Genomic DNA, 5,553 nt, shown 5'->3' on the forward strand with positions numbered 1-5,553 from the left:
GCGCTCACGCACACCAGTGTATTGGGAAGTGAAGGGACAGAGAAATACCACAGCAACAGGAGGGACTGAAGCCAAAAGTTTGTGCACCAGGATTACAACATCCAACCTCAGGAAGCCAAGTCCTCTGTCCCCAGTCCACCACCCCCAGCTCCCTCCCACTGTGGGAGCCCCCCCCCCAAGCCTTCCCACTGAGCTCTGTCCCTCCAGTCCAGCTCAGACTTCCATCTGATCACGTCTCCCTCCTTTTGCCCCTCGCGCCTTCCCCCTCCTCACCGTGCCCCTCCAGTACCTGCTCCTTCCGAGGGAAGAGACGAGGATGTACAAGGCAGGGTGCAGCCTTTTCTTACCAGAGCAGTAGGACGGGAGCCACCACCCCCCGGGGCTGGAAACTGAGAACCTCAGGAGGGGAGTTGGCCTCACTGACGAGGGCTCTGGAGGAGGGTGAATCACGCGCTGGAGTTTTCCACCAAGTACCTGCCCTCTGTGGTTTCAAGGCAAGGCTCTGGACCTTCACAACCACTACCCTTTGCCTTGGGATTTTCCTAGAGAAAGTGCCCAGAGCATACCTCAAGAAGCCTAATCTAGAAAGGACACAGGTTTATAATCAGACAAGACCTGAGTTTGAACCCCTCCTCTGTTCTACTGGTCAGGTCAGCTAGGCAAGGATCTGAGCCTCAGTTTTCCAATCTGTAAAAGGTACAAAACAAGACCTACCTACTTTTTATAGTTAGAGACAATATGGTAAATTGCTTAGGAGATTGTAGATGCTTCAGCGGGGGGGGTGGGGGGGTCAGTGGTGTTTGCTGTGTGTCCTCTGGAAGTGGGGGCAGGGATGGTGTGGCGTCCGGTCCCAGGCAGCAATAATAATGCTCTGGTGACCTCTCAGCACTAAAGCACATAACTGGGACTTGTCTGATTGCCTGGCCGCCATCAGTGGTGAACTGGTATTTGTTGAATGAACGTGTGTGGCCCTCTGCTATGTGCCCAGTGAGCTTATGCAGAGTGGGGTGCCCCTCACTGGTCCTGCACACGCCCTCATGGTGCTGGGTACAGGACTGTCCCGTGGTCCTTCATTCAGAACAGCCAGTGCCTCTTTCAAGACAATGAAGGTAATTTCTCAGCCCCAGGTGGTGTGGAGGGAGGGGGAAGTTGTGGGGAGAAAAGGAAATTTCCCTTTGCATGAGCTTCCCCTTCGTATTTTAGAACTTCCCAGCAGGGCTGGGGTGTGAAGTTAGAATCTCAGTCTGTAGTTTTCCATCAAGCAGCCCCACTGGGTGGCTCGCAGGCCCCTCACAGCATCTCCTATGGGGTTCCCCAGCGCGAGAAAGCCCGAGTGAGTCTCAGTTCTCAGACTCCTTGCCTCTGTGAAACCAGAAGGCAGACGGAGGGTCAGCCCTGGCAGAGCCGTGCATGGCCCCAACCAGAATTCACGCTGCAGTTACCCCTGCCCGCAGCTGGGATGATGTGACCTGCATTGCTGCATCTGTCCCTGCAAGTTGGGTCCACCACGGGTCAGCCATAGAGCTTAGTGCAGCGGGGACACCAAAGTCCACAAGATACAGAACAGCAGCGGCAGCCTTTCTGGAACAAAACACCCAACCTCCCCATGGGGAGGGGAGCGAGAAGAAAGAGAATCAGACTAGGCAGAGGGGAAATTTCCCGGCTCATTCATTCATTCAAAAATTATATTTCATGCCTACAATGTGTCGGGCTTTCCACAAAGACCTGGGGTTACACATGGACAAACAGTCCTGCCTCCTCTCCTTCACCTTGTAGGAGAATAGCTGCCTTGTTGGTCCTGGACTCCTTTTAACTTTGAGCCCCACCTTCGTCAAGTCTCCCCTCGCCCCTGCAACTTCCAACCCCTAGTGGGTATTCAAACCAATTAGTAAACTCCTGGAGGCCGGAGACGCCTGTCTTTGCAAAAGGTAGGAATCCCTAAATTACCTGGAAAGCCTACCTAAGACGGTTTCCAAACTGGGAAGGGCCCAGAGACAAGATGGAATACGGTTAAATGACTCAGTTATCTTGCTGCGGTGAGAACCGTGAACCCCATAAAATGGTCTCCTCACCACCTTCATCTAAGCCCATGCATGCCTTTAGAGAGCCTGGCATGGAACCTGCTTCCTGAGCATCTAACTCTTGTTCTACTGCAGCATAATTGTTTCCTAGACCAGAAATATCTAAAAGGTAGGGGACATATTTCCTAATTCTTTGTTTCTGCCTTCAACATTTAATACAGTGCTGGCTCAGTAAGCACTTGATGTTTATTGGATGGATGGATGGATGGATGGATGGATGGATGGATGGATGGATGCAACTTGAGGGGAAAAATTGATCCCATTTTTCCATTTTCTGGAAAGGCCCTGCTCTCCCAGAATCAGGGGATAGATTAGGGCTTGGTGGACTCAGCTCCTGCTTTTCTTGGACAATACTGCTGATGCTGGGCAGGACCCTGGGACAACAGGATGCAGAGTTATTCTGGGGCTACCTCTCCCTTGCCCCCCACCCCCAGAAATGCCTAGCTCAGGAAACGGGTAGCCTTTTTTCTGGGCCCAATGCCACTTGATGCGAGGGGCTGGGGAGGCCAGCAGACTGCAAAGATGCCTCTGAACTCTTCCTGGGCTTTTGTGTTTCATTGATGGCCCAATGTTGTGGGGCTGGAGCCTTGGGAAAGAAGCTGGATTTGCTCAAATGTGTCCCCGTGGCAGCTCTCCCTACACCCTCCACTGGATTCCAACAACACACTGATCTAGGCCTTATTATTTCCATTTTATAGAGGAGAAAATGAGGGTTCAGAAAGGTGAACTGGCCCCAGGTCCCATAGCTAGTAGGTCAGAGGGCTCAGACCCAAGCCAAGACCGCAAGCTTCTATAAAGGAGCGCACTGGGCTGACTGTGGTGTGTTTGAGTTGGTGCACATTTATCTGAGGATAAGGAAGGAAGGACTGTGTGTCTGTGTGCACCCGGATAGATGTGAGGCATGTGCAAGGTCTGAAGTATGTGACCCAAGGCTCCAAGGCAGCCTGGTGGGCTCGGCGCCTCGTCAGTTCTTCCCTGTCTGCAAGGCCTCTGCTTGCAGCTCCGGTGAGCTGTGTCACTTCTCTCCGTTCAGCCATCACTTGCCCAGTGCCCCTGTGCCTGCCTTTTGTTATTTGTTTTTTGTTTTTTTAAGATTTATTTATTTATTTCAGAGAGAGAGAGAGCACGCGCGAGGGGTGGGGTAGAGGCAGAGGGAGAGAAAGCCTCAAGCAAACTCCATGCTGAGTGCCAAGCCCGAGACGATGATGCAGGGCTTGATCCCACTATCCCAAGATCAGGACCTGAGCCGAAACCAAGAGTGGGATGCTTAACCGACCAAGCCACCCAGGTGCCCCTGTGCCTGCCTTTCTTCTCTAACAGGTGGGGCTGCTAGACAAGAGGGGTCCCCTTCCTTTTGTGTCTTCTTCCTCGAAGAACTGCAGGATCCAGTATCTGCCCTTCCAGGCAGAGAAAGCAAATGGGACAAATAGCAGCCCCTCCCCCACCTCCGCTAAAGCCGAGTCCAGGTATTCCTGCTCCCGTTCCCCGACCCCAACACTGACAAGTGGCTTTTCTCTCGCAGCTTTGCCTGTCACCCCCCTGGGTTATTAGAGCAGATCACCCTCATCCAACCCCCGAAACTGGCTTAATGACCTCACACCGCTTGGCACTGAGTGACTGAAAGGGATCTCACACCCATGACCTCATTTGAGCCCTACAACAACGCTGTGTGCAGGAGGGGCATGGTATTCCCTCCATCGGAAACACTTGAAGACCTCAGTTGTGTGTGACTTCCACAAAAACAAGTCAGGAGCAGGTCAGGGCTGGGCCCTGCATCTCCTGAGCCTCAGGCCAATGGATTCTTTTCACCCTATATTAATGAATCTCCTAACTAGGATTCGAATGGCCATTACGGAACTGCCCGCAGGCATCCCCTCCCCGGCCTAACAGCTGCTTGCAACTGTGGCCACATGGCTGGAGATACAGCCAGCGCACCCTCAGAACGGCCTTCCCAGCCCACCCCACCTAAACCAGCAGCCTCCTTCCCAGACCCCAGTCCCTCCTCGTAGTACTTTGCTTTCCCTCCATAGCATCGGCCACAATTTTGTTGTTGCAGAAATTCTATTTTTGTACCCCATAGCACAGCGCCACATAGTAGGTGTTCTGGAAATATCGTCAGATGGATGGAGATGCCAGGTTTCTCTCGCAGATTTACTTCTCCCACCTATGGCTGTGACTGAGCCTGGCACGCTTGGGGGATGCCCAACCAGGCGCTGTCCAGGAGGGAGCAGCCAACGCCAGCAAACAGGAGGGCTGCGACCACTAACTTTGATAAGTTCTCCAAACAGCAACCAGAAAATCAAAACCTGAGGACTGGCAACGATTTCAGTGCCCTTTCCCACTAACTGACTTGTAAAACAAACCAGGGAAATCGCCCAGGGAATGCTGGGAGCCCTTGGTCTGCAGCTCTAAGCATCGCCAATGCTCCCCCAGACACCAGCAGAAGAAGGACCATCCGAGCAGAAGGGGGGACACAGGCAGATACGGAAGCCTCCACACGCTCAGGGAGAAACGCAGCTGTGTGCATTCGGGCACTTACACACACACACACACACCAAGAGGTAAGTGTGCCCCAGCTCCACACACAGAGGCTGCAGACACACCTGTGGGATCCTCTGGGGATCCCAGGCCACGCCCACTGGCCCCGAGGTAAGACAGGCTTTGCCTTCCACCTGGATCCTCTCTGCAGCCTGACCGCAAGAGCTCCTCTGTGCAGCTCAGGCCCTGACCTTGAGCCGGGGTCATGGCAGTGCCGCCCCCTTGTGGCCACGTCTAGCGGCACCGCATCCGGCATCTGTCCAGAGCAGAAGAGCGAGGTGGTCCCGAGGAAGTGGGATCCCTCTGCTGGCTGAGCTGGGGTAGTGCCCGTTCTGCCAGGGCTTGTCGCACCTGCCGCCTCAGGTCAGCAGTCACTGCTGTCCCCCGCGTGCCCCTGGCACAGGCCCTGGGCAGGTGCGCACACACCGTTTTGGCAGGCGGAGTCAGGGAGGGGGGCGGAAGGGGAATGTGGGCAGAAAGAAGCCCGACCACACTTTCCTCTTCCTTCCTCCAGCTAGGGCTCAGGTCCCCCTCGTGCCCACCTCCGTTGCCCTGCTTATTCCGCGGAGCGAAGGAGGAGGGAAAGGGCTCTGGGGGGAGCATGGACAGAGTGTGACAGACCTCTCTGGTGTGAGTGTCTGAAGATGGAGGCTCTCAGCTGGGCCCCGCCGTCCTCCCTGGCACCACCGTCCCCTCTGCTCATGGGCCACAGGGACTCAGTGAGGAAAGGAGAGCCAGAGAGGAGGCAGGGGGCGCTAAGCCACAACTTGAAAGCGAGGAGGTGCTCAAGGCAGCCAAGGCAGAGGGTCAGGAACCAGGCGGAAGAGCTGGCCATCGGTGGGAAGAACATGGATTTAATGGAATGAAGGGTAAGAGGGACTGGGCTCTCGCTCTACCCACCAGCCCTCACCCGGCCTCCCCAGGCCTGTCTCAA

This window comes from Neomonachus schauinslandi, chromosome 5, assembly GCF_002201575.2.
Source record: "Neomonachus schauinslandi chromosome 5, ASM220157v2, whole genome shotgun sequence".
NCBI lineage: Eukaryota > Metazoa > Chordata > Mammalia > Carnivora > Phocidae > Neomonachus > Neomonachus schauinslandi.